The 24,049-nt window shown below is 42.6% G+C and overlaps 1 protein-coding gene across 3 annotated transcripts in view; it reads left to right on the top strand.

Moving 5' to 3' along the window:
* The first annotated feature begins 2,157 nt into the window (after positions 1 to 2,157).
* The window catches only part of LOC129721129 (uncharacterized), a 102,696-nt gene continuing 80,804 nt past the window's right edge, over positions 2,158 to 24,049 (top strand). The window contains exons 1-2 of one of the 3 annotated variants that reach the window (XM_055673309.1): positions 2,158 to 2,222; positions 2,608 to 2,965. The gene's annotated coding sequence lies outside the window, so the exon portion shown is untranslated. Of the gene's footprint in view, positions 2,966 to 4,264; positions 4,324 to 24,049 lie in introns of all 3 variants that reach the window. The other 2 variants (XM_055673308.1, XM_055673307.1) reach the window with 2 other exon arrangements.

The raw sequence follows: 24,049 nt of genomic DNA, 5'->3' as shown, positions 1-24,049 counted from the left end.
CATTGTGTAGCTATTAAATCCATCACGATATTTATCAACCGAACACGATTCGCGACACGCTGTTATAATAGCAACGAGCAAATAATCTTCAGCTGAACGGTCATACCAAGACTAAGCTCTACTCTGCGACGGAGAGAAAGGTTTGTGTTATTATGTCTCCGTGTCGAGTGATGGAATCGAATGATAATGCGCGCGAGGTTCTCGTATTACGAATACGAACTGTGTGTATGTTTCTTATTAACCCCGCGATTCTTTATGAATAACGCGCGCGGAGATCATTAACTATAAGAAGCATCTACGCATTTAATGAATGTCTATTACCAAACACGAATATCGGCAAGAAAGCAAACGCACTTCAGTAGATGCGATTCTTAAAAAGGTATACATTGCGTATAATTCTGATATGTCTTGCGAATAATTACGACATTTTGTGGCGATCATTTGACCTTCTAGTGCCCAAATTAAATTCTAGACGGGCTTCGGTGAAATCACTATGAATCATTATAAACACTTTTTAAGTATTTATTGAGGCATTTTAGAGGTTTGACTGAAGCCCACCAAAAGGCGGCATTAGGCACTAGAGGGTTAACAAACCACCTCTGAATCGCAATGGGCTGGTATAAATGATTTGGTATATGTCGGAAGTTGTTCCTTAGAGTGCAAATGGAAAGTATAAGAAAGTGTGAAAGAGATGATTCATACTAATTAGAAGTGTACACAATTTTGAAAGGATCTAAAGTTTGCCACGATTTACCAATAAATTTCATTGCAAAAATCACGTGAAGTCCCCGGAAGGACGCTTTATTTGTTACCTTTTGTCTTTTAGGCTTCTATGTGGTGAGATTACAGAGTTCACTTTGACAAGTGGTCGATGAGCGATCTGACCGAACCAAGCGCATTTTTAAAAAATGAGTTTTAACATCAGTGGATGTAAAAATTTATAATCTATTTTGCATGAAAAAACGAAATCATTTGACCAGTTCATTATAAGATTACAACAAAAATTCTTTGTAGCAACTTGCAGAAATTTACGGGGTGGTTAAACATTGAGCCCCGATTACTCGAATTAATGCTGTTGGCGCTTGGTTTGGTTTGGCTTTATGCCGACCAAGATGTTCGAGAGTTCAAATCCTCATAAAATCAAGCAGTTCGGTGTCAAAGGATTTAAGCATGGCATGAGTTAAACTTTTCATACCCGCTTTCAACCTAAGTTTCGAAAATATGACAAAATTACTCTTATATTACTGAAAAGTACTTCTGTTTTATTATTCGTTCGAAGCGGGTGATTCTAATAGAAAAATAATTTCTAATATAAATTCCTTTAATAAATTTTGCTGAGTTTTCGACTGTTGGGATGTTGTGTACTTATGTTATACTTTCGGCTGAGCAGTTACAAACGTTCTAAAAATTTTTGTGACTGCTCAGCCGAAAGTATAACATATATACATAAATTCCTTTCACAGTTTCATGAACTCTATTTTGGTAAAATTATTAGGTTTCGAAATCCATCGTATCACCCTAATTCATACCAAATGATCCAAATCGGATAATATAAATGATTTTATTCGAAACTGCGTGGTACATTCTTGACAGGGTTATTGTGTGAGAAGATAGATTGTGATAGTATGCAATGAAAAAAAAATCCGCGAAAAGCTTGACGTTGATAACAATTCGCCACGTTACTAGCACATACAGTCTCTATGTATTCTGTGAGCAACCAGATATTTTTATTTTCCGGAGTTTTTCGTGAGAAGATTCGAGAGAAAAATGCTTATTAGACAAGAGAAATGGCGCATGTCACCTGTTGCGAATAACGGAAGCTTGCAATACTGAAGCTAGTCGTCTTACTATGCTGATAAATGCTAAAAGAATCACGCTAATTATATTTTAGAGGATTAAATAAGAAATTTTGAATGAAAATGTTATCCCATCATTAGAATCAATTCGGTGCATAAAATATATAACAAATAACTCCTAGTTTAAACAACACCAGTTTTGATGACTGACTGACATGAAAAGGACAGGAAATGCTTCGGAGAGGAATCCCTTATCAGTGGGGCATACATAACGATGTTGAGAGAGACTTTCGGGAGTGAGCTCGGGATGCTGGATCCTCATCAGATTTGTGGACCATAACGATATTCAGTTATCAGCCTGCGGTCGCGAAAGTCGGTTCGTCGAGGGTAAACTGAGCGCATCAAACGGCCGTTTTCATTTTCTGGGTCTGAATAAATATTCTTATTTAAAAATATTCTCCTGCTCAGGGTGCGGCAATTGAATGTTGCCAGTGGAACTCAGAAGAAACGGTTATTGCAATCATATGAAACGTGTTAGTCGCGAAGCAAAATTAATTGTGGTGGAGTACCCTAGATTGTGTCGGGATTATCATGGGCTATTTTAAATTTTTGTCTTTATTTCCGAGAATCAGAATAGTGAAATTTTAGTTAAAGTGATTTTTGTTTTGAAAAAGTTGGATGAAAATTCGCTAGAAAACTCGAATGTCTGTGAAACGATCCAGCTGCTACGAAATCATTGACAAAAGAAAAACAAATTTCCCGGCCCACCATCATCAGTTTAGTCAGTTGTGAAGCAACAGTTTCTTTTCAGCCATGCATTACTGTGTAATAATAGTAGCAGGAGTGGGCGGCAGAGAGGGCAAATTGTGGTAGAAAACCCCTGCGGGAAAGCAAGCATCGGCACAGAGGAGCAAACTTTGAAAACCGGAGTGCACGGTTCGATAGAGGGGGAAGCAGTCTGCTGAAAGTTACTGAAAGTGAAATTATGGGTGTCTAAGGTGTGTAATTTATTTTATTAGCTCACCTGTGGAGCAATCTATCCCGGCAGGATCGGAATCGTGAGCGAAAGGAGAGATTAAAATTCATCTTATGTTTGTGCGAGCGAAAATTTAATGCAGCTCATGCCTGGGATATGCTCAACGAAGTTCTTCACCGAGTCGTCCAATTAGGTAAATTGTTTTGTGAAAGACTTTTTTAAAATTTTGTTTAGTTGGCACTTTCAGGCTTTTGCAAGAAAAATAGAAGCTTTTTAGACAACCATAATAAGCAAGTGAAAGTTATTAATTTATGAGGTCTTCAGCTTCGATGGCAAAACCAAGCCAACTTGAAAACTTTGTACGGTACTCATTAATTTTCCCCAGTCAAAGTTAACGTTTTCATTACTCCAACATCAGGAATGCAGAGAAAGTTACTTTACGCTGATACTAGTAGTAGAGTGGATTATCTCTTTTTCTTTTTTTTTGTAATCCAAGACTATTGTTACCACGAGTTTAAAGCAAGGTGTTGAGTGAAATTTTATTTTTATTTTGATGAATTCAATTCAATATTATGACATTTCGCCCCGTTAGCTATGTAGAACTCTCGTTTTGCGAGCATATTTATTTTTTGTTTATTTTTTCGATACGATAGAATTATGGAGACTTTTAAATTTTCTTCTTTCGTGCAAACCTGGTTATCAATGTTTGCTCGAAAACATCTACACTAATAATATTAGTGGATGTATACGAAAATAAATACAAATGAAGATGTTTTGTTTTCTTTAAAAATATTCTAAAATAAGAGATTTTTTTTATTTCTATGCAAAGAAAAATGTATTTTCTATTTCGATCAGTCATGCATAGCGCTCGCGTATTGAGTTGAATTTTTTTTTTCAGTTTCTACTGAAACAATGTATAGGTAATTAATTGTTTCGTAGTATTGATCGGAGAGGTCATCATGCGATTTGATGATCTGAAGTTTGTAAAATTTGCGCTGCAATTTTTCACGGCAAATAGCATAACATAGCATAGCATATTTTATCGCATGTGTGCAGCCCACAATCAGTTAAATTACACAGAAAAATGTAAAAAATTGTTTACGTGGAAGGGTAAAAGAGGAGAGAAGATATTCCAGAATGCTTCAGCTGTGATGCTTTGGAGAGTAATATCCAACAGAGGAAAGCTGCCTCTGCTATTTATCGACAGAGATGTGAAAACTAAAAGTACCTACTATCTTCTACACGTTATTAAAGACCTTTGGATGCCAAGAAATTATTTGGAGAAGAAAGTTTGCCTTTAAGTATTCATGAGAAAATGCTGTCTATTTAAGTGCTATTTATATAGATTCAAACATATTTTGTTTATGAAATTAACGGGAATTCTAAACCCAACTTTGTTTGAAATTCCGAACACTTCAATGTAATGAATAAGATAGGCAACCGTCTCAACACTGACTGTCACTTTTTTCAACGTCTGCTGTTTCCCTGGAAGTTGCCCTACATTAAAGACCTATACATCACTGGGTGTAGGACATTCCGAGAAACGAAATGGTAAGTAGTCTCTAACTCAAATAATATGATTTTTATTCACAAGTGTTTGAAGTTTCAATCAAACGGTATTTCAAAACAATTATAGATTTTTATCAGTATATTGGTCCTAGAAGTTTCTTACCGATCGCTCGACGCAATAAAAAATTTTGTATTACAGGTATTCTGTAGTAGTCTTATGCGAAAACCAACCGAAAATAACCATTGCCGAAAACGTTCGATGTAAGATAAAGTATTTCGTTTAGTTTGCGGTTGGTTCATCGATATTGCTGTTAGATGGTAATGTATTTTGTTTTACATTTATTGTTATTTTTGGATCAACATAGAAACAAGATTTCGACGTCATTCAGGAATTACGTAACGCTAATAATCTAGATTTTAGACCCTCTCTCTCCTTTAAAATAATAAGTAATCTTTAATATGTGGTTTTTTAAAAGCCATTGTGAATTTCACGAGGTGGCCAAAATTTGTAACAACCATAGAAATGCTATGTACTGAAAAAACAGTAAAAAGATGGCAAAATAGTCCACACCTGAGAAGGAGAAACGAATACTACACTCAAAACAGAGGACACCCACATCCATCGTTTTTCGATAGCGTGCTACCATGTGGTTAAAAACTGAGGTATTCATTAAATATATGGAAAAGCTCATTTTTGATGCCTACTTTCAAACCTGGGCGGAAATCTGACATACGTATTTATCGTGGAATCGCTATTATCTCTTACATTCCTAAGCTCTTTGAGGCAATTGTCAATGAAAAAAAATGTTTGCTCAAATCAGAAATCGAATAACAGATAAACAACATGGCTTTTTAAAAGGCCGCTCGACATCCATGAATTCACTTGCATTCATAGAGACCCATGTTGAAGCTCTATATACAGACTTTAGCAAAGCATTTGATTTTATTGACATACCAATGCTACTTTTAAAAATGCAAAAAATTGGATTTGAGTCTGGTCTCCTGAAGTGGCTCTAATCATATTCAACAAACAGGCGACGAATAATGAAATTCAATGGAAAGAAGTCAAATCCCATTCAAGTTTCTTCAGGTGTTCCCCAAGGCTCCCACATAGGACCACTTCTTTTTATTTTGTACGTAAAGGACATTTCTTTCATCCTCAAAAATATTAAAATTCTAATGTATGCCGACGACAAGAAGACATAAATGTATTTTAGAATGAAATCCACACATTTTACATCTGAAGTAAGAAAAGCCTACTGGAATTAAATGTGAAAAATGCGATGTAATATCTTTTAGCAGAAAACTAACAACGCCCGAAATTGTAATGCAGAATGTAGAAAAATATGAAAATTTGGTGATTTAGGAATAATCTTAGATTCTAAACTTAATTTCATCGACCACTATACTGCCGCTCATGGCAAGTCCGTCCGATTTGCGTTTTTGTGCTGATGAGAAAACAGCAATCAAAAATCGTAACATTTTAGGAGAAATTTTGCACTCGTATGCTTTTTTAATAAAGACTGTCAACAGAATTTGTTACTGCAATGGCAAACAAATACTTTTGCATCAAAAAGCGCGCATAAACATCAAATCTTGTTCAAATTATGTTGAAAATCATAAGCTGGGACCCACATGCGATTACTTTTACGATAACTAGCCAGAATGATAGCAAATCAGTCACATAGCCACCTGCGACCGGTGATGAAAAACAAACTACTGTAAATCGATTCCTTTGCTTGCGTCTGGAAAAAGGCCCTCGCTAGTCGATCTACAAATGGGCTTCTATCGTGCTTCCACAGAATGATTGAATGATTTTGTAGAGAGAATCATTTCACAATGTGGTTGAATAACTGCGCCATCTGCTTGTTTCTCTACCTGATACTAATGATAAACTCAAAATCACTTCAGGTCGAGGAACTTGTTCTAATTTTTTTGAGAGCACCCACACGTTCATGGCGGGGCAGTTTCTACACATCAGTGAATACAATTTGTACAAATATGATGGAAACCCTCCTATTAGGAGACTTTTATTTCCGTGTAAAAACAGTTAAAAAGCGTATCAAAGTATTCGATATAACTATTAATGCGTTCTTTAAAACGAAATACATCGTTCCTCGATATGTGTTGAATAATTGTGATCCACATTCCGCGTCGAACACTCGACAGAAACGGACGTGCAAAGTGGTCGTTCTATTACAATCCGGTCCGTGTGTACGAAGAGCCAAACAAAAGAGTGTATTATTCGCGCTAAAGGCCAACTAGATTGTGAGTTGTGTCGCTACGTTCTGTACCCGGCTCGCAACTTTGGCTGTATTGGTGCAAAATACCAGCTGTAGTTTTGATCTGTGCACAGTGAATAGATCTTTCTAATTCAAGGCCATCAGTTTACAGTCGAGTCGTGTTGCTGTGCTGAGTGATCTCGCACCCGGCTGCTGGTGGCTGTATTGGTGCTGCTGTACTGGTGCTGCTGGCTACTTTGGGTGCAGCTTCGAACGATCGGACAACCACTGCTGGAAGGAAGAAGTAAATAGGTACGTGTTCTTGTCGGCGCTAGTGCGCTAGTGCGCTACATTTAGCGCGATGAGTATAGATCCCTCGCCTCCCGTGCCACCATCCCCGAACCCCCCTGACCCTGACCCTTCTGTTACCCCCTCCCCTGTTCATTCTCCAGTCCCCCCTCGCCCCAGGCTTTACCCGGACGGATCTCAACAGGGCAGCTATACTGTTTATTTTCGTCCAAAGGCAGGAGTGAATTCAAAGCGATTAAACATACTGCAAATTTCTAAAGACCTGACGAAGGGGTACAAGGCCGTGACCGAAATTTCCAAGGTCCGACCTAACAAGCTCCGTGTCGTGGTCAGTGATTTGGCACAGGCCAATGCTATCGCTTGCTCTAAGCTCTTCACACGCGAGTATCGCGTTTACATACCCGCACGAGACGTGGAGATCGACGGTGTCATAACCGATTCGAGTCTGTCCGTCGAGTGTATCCTAAAAAGCGCAACCGGTTGCTTCAAAAATACCGAAACACAGGCGAAGATTTTGGATTGTAAGCAATTGCGGTCCATGTCTCTCGTCGGCGGTAAAAAAGTTTACACTCCGTCAGACTCGTTTCGCGTTACGTTTGCCGGATCTGCACTCCCTAGCCACGTCTCGATCGACCGGGTTCGTCTGCCTGTGCGATTGTATGTACCCCGTGTTATGAATTGCACCAATTGCAAGCAGTTAGGCCACACAGCCGCCTACTGCTGCAATAAGGCACGATGTAGCAAGTGTAGGGAGACTCATGCGGAAGATTCTTGCATTGTTAATGCTGAAAAATGTATTCACTGTGGGGAAAACCAGCATGAGCTCTCCACATGCCCGGTGTACATGCAGCGCAGAGATAAAATCAAGCGGTCACTTAAGGAGCGTTCAAAGCGTTCTTATGCTGAGATGCTGAAGAAGACCGTGACCACTTATACCATAACATCGAACCCCTTTGATCTGTTGTCCTCTGATAAAACCGATTCTGACGATTCATCAGCGGGAACATCTTATGCCAATCCTGGGGAGTCTAGGAAGAGGAAAAATGTTTTTTCTCCTAAACTTCCCCGTAAAGGTCCTAAGATTTCCCAAAGTGTAATGAAAAGTACGAACAAACCAAACAGTGCAGCGGAAAAACCGAAGCAAACTCCTCCTGGGCTTGCAAATTTAAAGTCCCAGAAGGAGTTCCCAGCACTGCCAGGAACATCTAAAACCCCAGTTGTTCCTTTTGCACATCCAGTTGATGAAACAAACTCTGGATTAGTGAAATTTTCTGACATTGTGGACTGGATTTTTGAAAATTTCAATGTACCCGAACCAATTAAAATTTTTCTTACAGCATTCCTCCCAACAGTTAGATCATTTTTGAAGCAGTTGTCTGCCCAATGGCCCCTCCTTGCAGCGATTGTATCCTTCGATGCCTAATTCAACTGCGTATATGAAGGATTCTATCTCTGTCTTACAGTGGAATTGTAGAAGTATTTTACCAAAAATTGATTCGTTTAAAGTTTTGATCAATAAAAACAAATGCGATGCATTTTCCCTTTGTGAAACTTGGCTTACTTCAAATATTGATCTCAACTTCCATGATTTTAATATTATTCGCCTTGATCGAGACACCCCATATGGAGGAGTACTTCTAGGGATTAAAAAGTGCTATTCTTTCTATCGTATTACCCTCCCCTCGATTCCAGGCATCGAATTTGTCGCATGTCAAATGACAATACAAGGTAAAGAGCTTTGTATTGCCTCAATATATATTCCTCCCAGAGCACAGGTTGGGCAACGGCTGCTCTTTGATTTAATAGAACTTCTTCCCTCGCCACGTTTGATTTTGGGAGATTTCAACTCTCATGGTGTGGCTTGGGGTTCCCCTTACAATGATAACCGCTCCTCTTTAATCTATAACCTTTGCGATGACTTCGACATGACTAATTTAAACAACGGTAAAATGACACGTATCCCGAAACCTCCAGCGCGCCCAAGCGCTTTGGATCTATCCTTATGTTCGACGTCGCTACGGTTGGATTGCACATGGAAGGTAATCCTTGATCCTCACGGTAGCGACCATTTGCCTATTCTTATTTCAATTAATAACGGTTCAACTCGCATGCGACCAGTTGACATTCCGTATGACCTCACACGGAATGTCGATTGGAAGTTATACGAGGAAATGATTTCAAAAGCGGTCGATTCGATTCCACCACTTGAAGAATACAACCTCCTCGCGGGCTTGATTCTCGACGCCGCGTTGCAAGCCCAAACGAAGAAATATCCTGGCGTAACGATTAAAGAACGGCCTCCCACTCCGTGGTGGGACCAAGAGTGCTCCGATGTCTACACGCAAAGATCCGACGCGTTTTTGGCCTACCAGAAGGGAGGTATACCTGGCGACTATTTACGGTATTCGGAGCTTGATACCAAGCTTAAAAGTTTGGCTAAAGCAAAGAAACGCGGATATTGGCGTCGGTTCGTGAACGAGACGTCGAGAGAGACATCGATGAGCACTCTTTGGAACACAGCCCGAAGAATGCGGAATCGCGTAACGGTCAACGAAAGCGAGGAGTCTTCAAGTCGGTGGATATTTGATTTTGCCAGGAAAGTATGTCCGGACTCTGTTCCTGAGCAAAACATTGTTCGCGATGCGTCTCCGGGCCACGACGCGATAGAATCACCTTTAACGATGGCAGAGTTTTCAGTTGCCCTCCTGTCCTGTAACAATAACGCGCCTGGGTTAGATAGAATCAAATTCAACTTGTTGAAGAATCTACCCGGCAATGCCAAGAGGCGCTTGTTGAACTTGTTCAATAAGTTCCTGGAGCAAAACATTGTACCGCAGGATTGGAGGCAAGTGAAGGTGATCGCCATCCAAAAACCAGGGAAACCAGCTTCTGATCACAACTCTTATAGGCCGATTGCAATGCTATCCTGTATCCGGAAATTGATGGAAAAAATGATACTCCGTCGTTTAGACCATTGGGTCGAATCGAATGGTCTACTATCAGATACTCAATTTGGCTTCCGCCGTGCCAAAGGGACGAATGATTGTCTTGCGTTGCTTTCAACAGATATTCAGCTGGCGTATGCTCGCAAAGAACAAATGGCGTCTGCGTTCTTGGACATTAAGGGGGCTTTTGATTCCGTTTCTATTGACATTCTTTCGGGTAAACTTCACCGACAAGGATTTTCTCCAATTTTGAACAATTTTTTGCACAATTTGTTGTCCGAAAAGCACATGCATTTTACGCACGGCGATTTGGCAACTTTTCGCATTAGCTACATGGGTCTTCCCCAGGGCTCATGTTTAAGCCCCCTTCTTTACAACTTTTATGTAAATGACATCGACGAATGTCTGGCAAATTCATGCACGATAAGACAACTTGCAGACGACAGTGTAATCTCTGTTACAGGAGCCAAAGCTGCCGATTTGCAAAGACCATTGCAAGATACCTTGGACAATTTGTCTGCTTGGGCTTTACAGCTAGGTATCGAATTCTCTCCGGAGAAGACTGAGATTGTAGTTTTTTCTAGGAAGCATGAACCTGCTCAGCTTCAAACACAATTAATGGGTAAAACGATTTCTCAGGTTTTGGTACACAATTATGTTGGTGTCTGGTTCGACTCTAAAGGCACCTGGGGTTGTCACGTGAGGTATCTGATGAAAAAATGTCAACAAAGAGTGAATTTTCTTCGTACAATAACCGGACAATGGTGGGGAGCCCACCCAGGAGACCTTATAAGGCTTTACCAAAAAACGATACTGTCTGTTATTGAGTACGGGTGTTTCTGCTTCCGCTCCGCAGCAAACACACATTTGATCAAACTGGAGCGAATACGATATCGTTGTTTGCGTATCGCCTTGGGTTGCATGCAATCGACCCATACGATGAGTTTGGAGATCTTAGCTGGAGTACTACTATTGAAAAACCGCTTCTGGAGCCTGTCTTCTCGTATTCTTATCAAATGTGAGGTCTTGAACCGTCCCGTGATTGAAAATTTTGAAAGGTTAATCGAACTTAATTCTCAAACCCGTTTTATGACATTGTATTTCAATCACATGTCCCAAAATATTAACCCTTCTTCGAATATTCCAAATCGTGTCGACTTATCAAATACTTCTGATTCTACTGTGTTTTTCGATACATCCATGATAGAAGAAACTCGTGGAATCCCGGATCATTTACGCGTGCAGCAGATCCCTAAAATTTTGTTCCAATAAATATCGAAACATCAACTGCGACAATATTTACTACACTGACGGATCACTTCTTGATGGGTCCACTGGCTTCGGTATCTTCAATAACAATTTAACCGTCTCTTATAAGGTTGATAATTAGCTGCAATTCAAGACACCCTAGGGTTTATCGAAAAAATGCCCACGGACCATTATTTCATCTTTACGGACAGTCTCAGTTCCATTGAGGCTCTCCGATCGATGAGAGATGTTAAGCACTCTCCGTATTTCCAAGGGGAAAATACGGGAACATCTGAGTGCTTTATCCGAAAAATCGTATCAGATTACCTTAGCGTGGGTCCCTTCTCACTGCTCGATACCGAGTGATGAGAAAGCGGACTCGTTGGCTAAGGTGGGCGCAACAAACGGTGATATTTATGAAAGACCAATTGCCTTTAATGAATTTTTCGCATTTGTACGTCAGAATACGATCATCAGTTGGCAAAATTCTTGGACCAAGGGGGAACTGGGAAGGTGGTTACATTCCATAATCCCCAAGGTATCGACGAACTCGTGGTTCAAGGGGTTGGATGTAGGTCGGGATTTCATTTGCGTGATGTCCCGGCTTATGTCCAATCACTATAGATTTGACGCGCATCTCCGTCGTGTTGGACTCGGGGAGAGTGGTATCTGTGCCTGTGGTGAAGGTTATCACGACATAGAGCACGTTGTTTTGTCATGCGCTGTACACCGTGACGCCAGGTCTACATTAATAGCTTCCCTGCAGGCCGAAGGTAGGCAGCCGGCTGTTCCTGTTCGTGATGTCTTGGCGAGCCGTGACCTATCCTACATGTCCCTTATATACGTTTTCCTGAAATCCATCCACGCCCCAGTTTAGTCCTATCCCCTTCCGGCTACATCCAACCAAACGACAAGAACACGTTAAGACCCCGGATCCGGAAACAGCAATCAGACCCGCACGATACTCTCAAGGCCCGATGGAAACAACCCAATATGCCAGTCCGTAATATTTTGGCACAGCAGCGGAACAAATTTAATATGCTGCTTACCTATGGCAATGAAAACCATCAAACAGCAAACCTGTGCTTTTAATACAAAATATTCTAGCTTTAAGTTAGATTTAGTTTCAGCTCGTAGTCGGCAGCGAGGATAAAAAATTTGCTTTTAGTTATTAAGATACTTTAGAAAGTAAGCTACCAGATATAATTGGCGCCGTTAAACATTGAATTGTATTTATGCCGTGTCAAATAAACTATAGATGAAGAAAAAAAAATTGTGATCCACGGCCCAACATGATTAAAATACAAAGAGTAGTATTCACTCCAGCATGCTTTAACTTACAGTACCGTGAGACTAGTAACAGATCTAATGCTGATAGTCAAATAAAATTCTGTTCACCGTTAATGAAAAAGAAAATGCTGAAAGAAGCTATTTCCTTGAAGAAAATATTGCAGTATCAGCGAAACAAAAACGGTCGTGATTGTAAAGAGGCATTCAGTTGTAAACGATGAGAAGAAGTAGTTTTAGAAAAATTTTCGAGTAAAAACTAGTAACTCTTGAAATAATTATAACAAATATTACTAAACAAGTGCCAAGCAATAAGGTTTGAAGTTTCGTCCTATCCTCAGATACACACACTCATGGGAATAGCTTTGTTTTCTTGTAATTTACTAGCACAAAGTATTTGTACAACTAACAGCGATTCCAAAAGTTTCTTAATACCTCTTTTCGCTAATAAAGAGCGCATCCTTTATTTCTTCCTTTTAAAATGCATAAGTATAGTAAAATTCAATCGAACCACTCAACAAATATCACTAGTCCAACTGGTACATCAAATTCTAAACCTGAAGACCATAAACTATTGTAAACATCATATATTTCATAACTATTATTGGCTGTGGGACTCACTTGCAATGATTTTTTATATGGGACCTACTTGCGATTATTTTTGCTATGGGACAAACTGACTTGCTATTTTTTTCATAGTTTCTCAGAACAATGTATTCGAAATTTTCTGTTTTTTCGAAAGTACATATGAAAAGGTGATGATTCCACCAATAAAATCAAAATAGACAAAAATGCAATTGGGACGGACTTGCCATGAGCGGCAGTATAACACTATCATACACAAGGCAAACAACATGTTAGGGTCTGTCAAACGCTTGGCAGAGCTGTATGCCGCCACGGGTCGGCGCGTGGCGATCGCCGAGGTCACGTAGTACGAGAGTGACCGCTGACAGTACCCAACAGCCCCGGACCAGCAGCGGGAGATTGCCTAGGGGTGGTGAGGGTCGGACACCGGGCCATCGACTCCTCGCAAATGCCACAAGTACCCGGAAGCATCTCTGACGGAGCGAGTAGTGCCGCTCCCATCAACCAAATGCACTCCCCTGCCCATTGGGGCTGACACCAGTAAGGCCCCAATTATGGCAACTGGCAGCGAACGAAACGGATTCGAGTCGGATATGATACGGAACCACGACCAAAGGCTAGCACCTGCATCAAGCTCCCTTAGTAAAGTCGCGTGACAGCGGCTTGAAACGGCGAGATGGTACCCGGTGCAGGGGTCTCCGTCCCGTAAAACCTGGCCTTCCAGTACGTTCCGCGTCCATTGCCTGGTGGGAATCAGGCAGAGAAGGATCAGATGGGGGGGAACTAGTCCTAGGACAAGATGCCCCTTTCCTGACTTACGCGGGCGGGGGCGTCATAGTGCTCATAAGGTGCTATGGCGACCTCCCTTACCCTTAACCTTGGCCTCACTGCTTCGGCATAGATTACCATGGGACCATACAAGCGACTTCTCATCTAAGGACAAGGATAGCGGTTGGAAGGGGGACCTAATCAAATGAATCCAATTACCAAGAAACAACAAGTGACGAGCGCGGAGGGACTACCAAATCCCTTTGCGAGAGGCGGCACCCAGGGGTCTCCGCAGAAGAAGGCGGAGACGGATGCAGTAAAATCCGGTGGCGGAAAGGCCAACACGCCAGTCTCCACACCGGATATAACGGTTCCCTGCTGGTCAAGGCCATCGAGAAGAGTAGGGACAAGCGGCCAAGGGTGGCAGCGCTGTCCGAACAGCTCGATGCGATCATCGAGTTCGCGGCGAATAGAAGCAATATCGCCAGGGACCTGAAGCAGAGCCTCCTCCTGCTTCGGGCCACCATTGACGAAGCTCAACAGGAGTACGCCGAACTCGAAGCGCGGGCCGAAGCGGCTGAAAAGGAGGTGGGGAAGAAAAGGGCAACTGAATCCAATGGGGCTCAGACCGATGCCCCCACGTTCGCAGCGATCTGCTCTACGGGGCAGACCAGTAAGCGAACGCGGCAGTCCCCGGGGGAAATGGCCCCCGAAAACGTAAAAAGCGGTTGGTGGCGCCATCCACGCGGGACAGTACACCAACAGGCACAAGGGCCGAAGTTTCGACCGGAGCGGCTACTGCGGGAAACCCCTGGGTTACCGTGGTAGGAGAAGGGCGCCAGGCGGGTGGAAAACGCCAAGATGAAGCGGCAAAGAAACGACCGCCAAGGGCCAAGAAGGCCAAGAGCAGGGGGGACGCCCTCATCCTCAAAACCGACGGGTCCAAGTACTCGGAGGTATTGAAAAAGATGAGGGGCGAAACCCAGCTCAAGGAGTTGGGGGCGGATGTGCGGAGCATTCGCCGATCTCGCACCGGCGAGATGATCCTTGAGCTCCGAAAGGATGCGAAAAACAAGGGCGCTTCCTACAAGGCGGTAGCCGAGCAGGTCCTCGGCAAGGAGGTGCAGGTTCGGGCACTCACCTCGGAGGTGACTCTCCTGGACGAAATCACCGAGGGGTGCGACATTGCGCTAGCCCTCAAGGAGAAGTGCGGGGTGGAGGTGGCCACTGAGTCAATCCGCCTCCGGAAGGGTCCAGCGGGAACCCAGGTGGTTACCTTCAGGTTAGCGTCGGCGGACGCGAACCTGGCACTTAAGGAAGGCAAGCTGAAGGTCGGCTGGTCAGTATGCCCCCTGGGTATACTCCAGCCACTGGACGTTTGCTTCCGGTGTTTTGAGGGAGGACATAAGTCCTGGACCTGCAAGGGGTCCGACAGGAGCCAACTATGCAGGCGTTGCGGTGGTGCAGGCCATAAAGCGAAGGACTGTGGGGAGCCTCCCAAGTGTATGGTGTGCTCCGGAAAACGGGACGCCAAACACTTTATGGGAGGCCCCAGGTGCCCAGCCGGCAAGCCGGCTGCGAATCCACGGGCGTAAGGGTGAGGCAACCTGAACCTGAACCTGAACCACTGCTACGCAGCTCAGCAGCTGCTATACCAAGTAGCCACTGAGTTGCTGTCGGACATCGCCATTGTATCGGACCCTTACCGCATCCCTCCCGGAAACGGTAACTGGGTTGCGGATAGGTCCAGCATGGCGGCCATATGGACGACGGGCAGGTTCCCGGTTCAGGAGGTTGTTTCAACCTCAGAAGAAGGGTACGCGGTTGCCAAGGTGAACGGAGTGTTCTATTGCAGTTGCTATGCTCCGCCGCGTTGGTCTACCGAAAGGTTCGCACAGATGGTTGACCAGTTAGCCATGGAGCTAACGGGCCTAACACCGTTGGTGGTGGCAGGCGACTTCAACGCTTGGGCTGTCGAGTGGGGAAGTCGCTCCACGAACCAGAGAGGTCAGATCTTGTTGGAAGCTTTGGCAAAGCTCAACCTAGATCTGGCCAACATTGGGTCCAAAAGTACATACAGCAGAAATGGCGCGGAGTCGATCATCGACGTGACGTTCTCCAGCCCAGGACTGATCACGAACTGGAGATTAGACGATGGCTACACCAATAGCGACCATCAGACGGTCTGCTATAGTGTAGACAACAACGAGGGGCGGCAAGCGACGAGTAGGGCCAACACTCCGTTCGCCCGCGGGTGGAAGACATCGCATTTCGATGCCGAGGTATTCAACAAGGCAATGAGACGAGAGCGCGAGGGGGCAGTCGGTGTCGCCCGACGCCCGACCAACTAGTTGCTATGCTATCTCGGGCGTGCGACGCCACCATGCCTAGGACTCGCCAACCTATGAATGGGAAGCCACCGGTCTATTGGTGGACTGACGAGATAGCGGACCTTCGCAGTACGTGCCTCCGTGCGAGACGGAGGATGCAGCGTGCGCGAACAGATGAACAGAGGACAGAGCGCCGCGCAGCATTCAGTTCTGCCAGATCGACACTGAAGAGTGCGATTAAGGCCAGCAAGAGGGCCTGTTTCGATAGGCTATGCGCGAGTGCCAATACGAACCCGTGGGGTGACGCCTACAGGATCGTAATGGCCAAGACCAAAGGCGCGCTGGCGCCTGCAGAGCGATCACCAGCGATGCTGGAGCGAATCATCGAGGGACTCTTTCCGCGCCACGAGCCAAGTCCTTGGCCTCCGGCGGTCGAGTCTCACGTCCGACGTTTCAGAATCTCAGACACAGACCAGGGAGGGTCGGCCAACCTGCCGAGCATCCAACCCGTGGGCGACGACAGCCGTATCGAGGTTCAGGAGGAGGCAAGGGTTACGAATGAGGAACTAATCGTGATCGCCAACTCTCTAAAGGTGAGCACGGCACCGGGACCGGATGGTATCCCTAACCTGGCGATCAGGCTGGCGATAAAAACGGCCCCCGGGCTGTTCCGAGTAGTCATGCAGAGGTGCCTGGATGACTTTCTCTTTCCGGATAGGTGGAAGCGGCAGAAATCGGTCCTACAACAAAACCCATGTTTATCACATATTTAAGAGAGAAAATTGTTCCTTTTCTAAGTCACGGTGCTCCCATAGACCGTTATTATAAAAAAAATGCACCAAAGAATCTGAGTACACCATACGATTTGTTATGACGTCCAGAATCTCTGGTCAAAATTTCAAAATCATCGTCCGGTACATTTTTGAGTAATGCCCTTTTGAAGGTGGTAAAGTACAAAAAAGTGATAGAAAAATATTGAAATAGTTAATGTAAATCCAAGTGTAATGCACGTTTTTCAACCACCGTTATATGAAATAACCTGCAAAATAGTTTATACACACTCCAAGTATTATGTTTCAAGACATTTACAATTGGTGGAAAGATTTATTTGTAAATCCCACAGTGCACAGTGGTCCTAATTCGAAAAATCGTGGTCGTTATAGATTTGACTGTGAAAAATTTATTTTTTGTACTCAATGTCTTCAGCAAAACGGTTTGGCTTTTGAGTTTAAACGTATCCAATGAGCGATTCATTATGCAATTGCAGATTGATGTATGGGGAATCATTTAAGAATGTTTAAAATTGTTTAAATAAAAAAATATGGGCAGGACAAAATGGAATCCAACTATTCTATTAGTGTCCATATCTACACTGTAGAAAATCAACACGTTACTGCCAAGTGGATTCCACTTACTTCTGTGCTAATAGATGAAACATTTTATATCTACGTGGAACACACTTGCGTTTCAGTTTACAGCACAAAATCAAGTGCCGTACACTTCGGTTTACCATGTCATGCATAATTTTATAATTTTACACTCAGATTTCAATGCTTACACACGGCAAATGCCAAAACACGTTAAAATACCGTGGATTCCAATAAAAGTCGTTATGAGTCGACATAATAGAATGATTAGGTTCGTTTATTGACATTTATATGTAAAAATCATTAGAGATTAGCGTGCGATTTATTTTCAATGTAGTGTCTAGGTGAAAAAAAACATAAAAAGTTGTTCGGCAAAAAAAATGACGCGTGTTGTAAAAATCGAACGGGGTCTGTAACATGCTTACCATCTTCACGCGGCTTTAAAACAATTTTGCTGCATATGCTAGTCGAGCAGAAATATTTCATTATTCACGGTCTAAATTAATGCTACTAACACACCGACGCACAGTGGTCGTAAAGGACTGAAATCGGCGTGAAATTAATAACTTTTATAGGTTGCCTTCTAGATGCATGATGTCTTGTTGAATGTTGATCATGAAACTATTGGCCATCTTTTGGTAATGGCTAAGTAGTTCAAAACTTTACCGCTAGGGCGGCACTATCGCTAATTTCTCAAGGATCTTGAATAAAGGCTCTTTGTAGAAAATAGTATTTGGAGTAACGCCTTCACTGATTCGAAGTTAGTACGTGATATAATTTCTGAGAAATTCAGTATGCTATACGGCGACCTATTGCATGTCGAAGAAGAGAACCCCTAAAAATGTCGAATTTGACGAGCTAGATATATCAAACAAAGTTTAGGCTACGTAACGGCTGTTAAGATTTGGGTAGTTCAACTTTTAATTATATGGGGCGCTCTTACCTCAAAGCTTGTGGACTAAACAATGGCCGCTTGAGCGCCGCACGCTCATTTTAGTTTTTGATATTGTGAATGTTTAGACGAAAATTTCTCAGAAAACTTTTATGTTCCTTTCTCTATCAACACAAGGGAACATTCTAGTCTAGGTACTTCTGCATTCTGTAATAAATCACCTGGGTAAACAATGTAGAAATAGAGAGGTTGTGAGTACAGGAGAAACCTACCTTTTCAACTTAGTTAATTGTATGACAACATTAATAATCCGAACATTTTAATGCACTTTCACATAGTTTCAACCTTGCGAAAATCAATCCCGAAGAGTGCCTGCTCGATGCATAAGTTTAAAAATTGACTGTTTCCCGACAATATTCAAATCCAGACCTCTGTGCTAATGCGCAAACTAACAAAAACGCAGCTCACAACAAGTCTTAGAGAGTTAAATTAGGAAAAGTGTAACCCGAGACAAGTTGAATCATGTCGAGTTAAAGAACTTTTTACTTCATAGCACAGTTATAATGTCAACTAAATTCGGGTACAATTTATACATCAAGAGATTACTCATAATTCATCGTAGGTATTTATGCCGCTTGAGCTGTATCACGGCTGTACAACTCATTTTCAGCCTACGGGAAATGTAATTTATCGGTGCAGTGTATCAGTAGGAAAACGAGCGACATGTTTGCTACAGCCCATACTGGTGTACTTGCATCAACGTGAGTGAATATTTATTTTTCATTTTATGTTCAGAAAAGGAGATCGATATGACGCGACTTATTATCGTGGAATTACAAGTCTTTTGGTAGTCTCTAAATTATTTGAGATAATAATGAGCAGGGTAATTCTTAATGCGACAAAATGCTACATATCTGTCGACCAACATGGCTTCATGCCAAGTCGATCAGTAACAACAAATTTGCTGTATTTTACGTCAGAAAGCATCATATCTCTGGAAAAGAAAGCGCAAGTTGACGTAATCTATACGGACTCAATGGCGGCGTTTTATAAAATTGACCATAAAATACTTCTGCAAAAGCTTACTCGCCTTGGTGTTTCTTCGCAACTAACGCCTTGGTTGGAATCCTACTTAACGGAGCGGGAACTTCGCGTCAACATTGACGGTTTTGTTTCAAGACCATTTTCAAACAAATCGGGAGTGCCTCAAGGTAGCAACATCGGCCCGCTACTGTTCATTTTGTTTTTTAACAATGCAACCTTTGTTCTGAAAAAAGGTTTTAAGCTGCTATATGCTGACGTCTCAAAAATCTTAATTGAAGTGCGCACTGAAGAGGATCGTCGGCTTCTACAGGACTCGCTAACCACGTTTGCTGATTGGTGCTACAAGAAACTTTGTTCGTGGCGGAAATGTTATACGGTGAAATTAATTCCCCCAAACTACTTAAAAAGATGAACTTTCGCGTACCTCATAGGACTCTCCTGAATACATCGTTGTTATAGCCAACCTTTCACCGGACTTTGTTTGGTCAAAACGAGCCGATTTTAGCATGCATTCGAGCGTTTACGGCTGTGGAAGAGCAGTTTGATTTCAATAGACAATTGGACGATTCCTAAATAGGATTAGATCTGTGATACATTAGATTAATTTTATTCATTAAGACTTTATTTGTCAGATGAATTACACCAAACACAAATACAAATGCAAACCTCTTACAGTATCAAACAGTATTCATATTTTTCTCAAGCCTTTGAGAAGGAATGCGGTTCTTGGCCGTAGAGGCAGTTCGCCTCCGAAAGAGTCCCTCCGGGTTGCCACCGTAAAGCTTCCATCGTCCGAAGGAAGCAAAGCCCTGAAGAAAATCAAGCTGAAGGTTGGCTGGTCGCTATGCCCGGTGGGAATCCTCCAGCAACCCGATGATTGCTTCAGGAAGCGACAGAGACTGGTTCTATTGCCGAAGGCCGGGAAACCACCAGGTGACCCATCGGCATATAGGCCATTCTGTCTGCTAGACACAGTGGGCAAGGTGTTTGAGAGGGTAATCCTCAACAGACTTGTTAGATTCACCGAGAGTGAAAACGGTCTGGCAAGCAACCAGCTCGGTTTCCGCAAAGGTAAGTCCACGGTGGATGCCAATTCTCTCTGTCACAAAGACGTCCTAGATAGCACTCCAGCGTAAAAGAAAGAGCAATCGCTACTTCGCAATTGTCACGCTAGACGTGAAAACGCGTTCAATAGCGTCAGTTGGAACTCTATTGCCTACGCGCTTTGGAGTCTCGTAGCGCTGGTGCCACTGTACAAGATTCTGGAAAGCTACCTTTAGAATCGAATGTTAGTCTACAACACACGGAAATGCGTCCCGATTATCGAAGGGGTACCGCAAGGTTGAAGCTGAAGCTCCCACCGGGAGCGGTGATTGTGGGCTTTGTGAATGATATAATCTAGAGGTCTACGGCGAGTCAGTCAGCGAGGTCGAGTTGAAAGCGGCGTTATCCATACGTGTAGCTGAGAATTGGATGCACTCCAGGAAACTGAAGTTAGCACATCATAAGACAGAGTTCATCGTAGTGAACAACCGTGAATCGGAACAGAAGGTGGCGATTAGTGCCGGTGAATGCACTGTCGCCTCAAAGCGATCCTTGAAGCTCTTGAGGATAATGGTCCCGTTTGGGAGCCAGTTCGACTATGCTTGCAAGAAAGCTTCCACGACTATAGCATTATCGCGCATTATGTCGAAAAGCTCGGCGGTATTTAGCAGCAGGCGGAAGCTGCTGGCTAGCGTGGCAACGTCCATACTCAGGTATGGTGGACCCGGTTGGTCAAAAACTTTGAGTACTTCCAGTCACCGTGGTAAACTGAAAAGCACCTACAGGCTCATGTGCCTGAGGGTCGCATGCGCGTATCGAGCCGTGTCATACGAGGCAATATGCGTCCTTGCTTGTATGGTGCCCATCATTATCAAACAGGATGTAGAGTGCTTCGACCAACGTGACACGAGAGGTATACGAACCACCAGTCAACTTCGATAGCCAGGTGGGAGCGGAAATGGTCCAATTCTACCAAAGGTAGATGAACGCAACGACTCATCCCGGAGATAGCTGGATCAGTCGAGAGGCGCCATAGGGAAGTTAACTTCCACCTAATACAGATACTGTCTGACCATGGCTGCTTTAGGCAGTACCTGCACAAGTTTGGGCACGCGGAGTCACAATGTGCGGGCGCGGAAGAAACCGCTGAGCATGTTTTTCGTTTGTTCACGTTTCACACAGGTAAGTAGCGAAATCTTTGCAGTGAGCGGGCCGGATACTACTCCGGAAAGTATTGGAAAGGATGTGCGAAAACGAGGGACTTCGAGAAAAATGGAGAAACTTAGGACGCTGCTGACCAACTCTTCTTGAGCTCCCTTTCATCTTGATTGTTTGACCAGCAACTTTAGACCAAATTCTTCCATCGCAACAATCATCTTAGGGGCCATCCACATACCACGTGGACAGATTTTTAATGGAGAGGGCCCTTCGGGGACAACTGTCCATATAAATTCTAAAAAAATTGTATGGACCGTGGACCTTAGGACACCCTCCCCCCTCCCTCAAAGCTGTCCACGTGGTATATGGATGGCCCCTTAAATTTTTGTACACTTTCCTCAACCGTTTTATTGATTTTCTGCTTTTCGTATATTCAAATGTCATGTCAGCGCTTGATCCGTTGGATCTATTTGATGCTCGTCTTAAGGTGAAACGGGATTGTGACTTATTTTTCATACAATTTTGAAGTTAGGTTTCTTTTAACTTCACGGTTTTTTTGCACCAAAATCTCAGCTTTGACTCAGTAAAAAAATTGAAATCCCTACTATAGGCATGTGCCGGTGGTGCAAAAAATCAATAAAAATATCATACAAGTAGTCTTTATAATTTTACAAAAAAAAGAACTTGAAAAATTCCAGGTGATCACGACCACATCACGTTTCACCTTAAATTTCCTGCCAAATCACGAACAGATCGATAGTATCAATAACTTTTCGGTGCACCAGATGTGCAATACTTTCTTTTTAGTTTCCAGCTCGATCCGCTACATTGTGAGAACAATCTTGTGTGTTTATACTCATGTAGAAAAGATGCATGAAAAAATTGCTCCTCTAAAATTAGAACCCTTTTTTTCGATACACTCATTAACTTATAATCAGCTAGCTTTGAATCATCAATCAAAACAGTAGTAACAACTAACGATTCAGTATCGTTTTGGCCGACGACTCACCAACGGGAGTGACAACCAAAATTTGATCAATTGTTTCCCTGAATTTACTCACCATCTATCTGAAAATGGCAAGAATCAATTTATAGTGAATACTGATATGTATGTTTCATCAGAATTCTAGAATACCTGTACCGATATCCATTACACGTGTTTCTTTCACAAAGGGGATGTTCATAAAGGAATTGAAAAAGGGAAGAGCTAAGGATAAAGAAATTAAGATTTTCCATGCATTAGGGAACTCCGCTATTTAATTTTAAATTAAATCGTTGAGTATACGTAATTTCAGTCCCTCAGTAATAATAAGACAGGAACATAGTTTTCATCGTCATTTTTAAATCCTAGATGGCGACTCTCGGTGCCAGAAAACTGAATAATAAAACTATGATAAAAGTTCAAAAACCTCCCAATATTGACATTTTCGGAGTAATAATGATGCTTGGGAACCGAAAATTGATGTCCCACGATAGTTTGTAATTCAAGATGGCAGCTTCCGAATTTTCGATCATATTTTCTGCAATATGAGGATTTTCAGAATCGGGATGATAAACATTATAATCTCTGTAGTATTTCCCGTTTTCGGAAAACGCCTGGAAACTGGATATCGGTATTCAGTGACATGTTGAAATTCAAGATGGCGACTCTCGGTTTCAGGAAATATTTTCCGCTTTTACATTAAAATTAACGCCTGTTGTCTTTTGAACTTAAGGTGGCGGCTACCACATTCTGAGACTTCCTGTGCACGTGCTTTTTTCTCAAGCGACGAGAGAAATCTTTCTCTCGCTCGTAGAATTTCCATGTACGTGCGACGAGACGAGACAACGTCGCATGCGATTTGCAGGTTGCTCTTTCGCTTCTCTTTCGGTTCGGATTGCGATGCGCAAGCGATGTTTCGTCGCACTACGAATTGAGCGAGACGCCTGTACTGTACATACAAGATACAGCTCGTGCGCCAGAGCTCGTGAGACTTTCTCGTGTACCAGGCTCAAAGTAATGATTATTTTGTGCTGTTCTGTTAGGGAAAGTCAATTTTATTCGATTTAAATGGAACTTTGCACTCGTGTTTGACTTGGCAAACTGTGTATTTTTTTAAACTTTTTGGGCCAGAGTGAATTGTTAATGAACACTAGATCTTGGTTAGCAAAAAATAAAGTTAAATAGTAAATCTTTTTCAAAGCAACCCACATTGGCCTAAACTCGAAAACCGTAATCGTTTTAGATTCGACTGTGAAATATTGATTGTATTGTACCCAGTGTCTTCAGCAAGTTTATTCCATATAACAGACCTTTCTTTTGGCATTTTCGGTTTTTTTATCAATCCCCCTGGTAGTTATATATAAAAACTACTCTTCTAATTTTCAAAATACCAGATTGCTTTCTTCAGCAAAGTTGTAGGAAAATATATAAGAAAAAAAAAATTGCTGAACACTGTAATCTTCTAACTGTACGTCTGATATGACGAAGCAGAGTTTTACGAGGAACACTCCTCAAAATTATTTTTTCGACCATAACTTTTTCTGTGATCGTCGAAACAATTCAAAATGTTCTAAGATTTTGTTCATT

This window comes from Wyeomyia smithii, chromosome 2 (assembly GCF_029784165.1).
Source record: "Wyeomyia smithii strain HCP4-BCI-WySm-NY-G18 chromosome 2, ASM2978416v1, whole genome shotgun sequence".
Classification (NCBI taxonomy): domain Eukaryota; kingdom Metazoa; phylum Arthropoda; class Insecta; order Diptera; family Culicidae; genus Wyeomyia; species Wyeomyia smithii.
The sequence above is the reverse complement of the archived record's forward strand: the minus strand, read 5'-3'. Positions and strand labels throughout refer to the sequence as shown.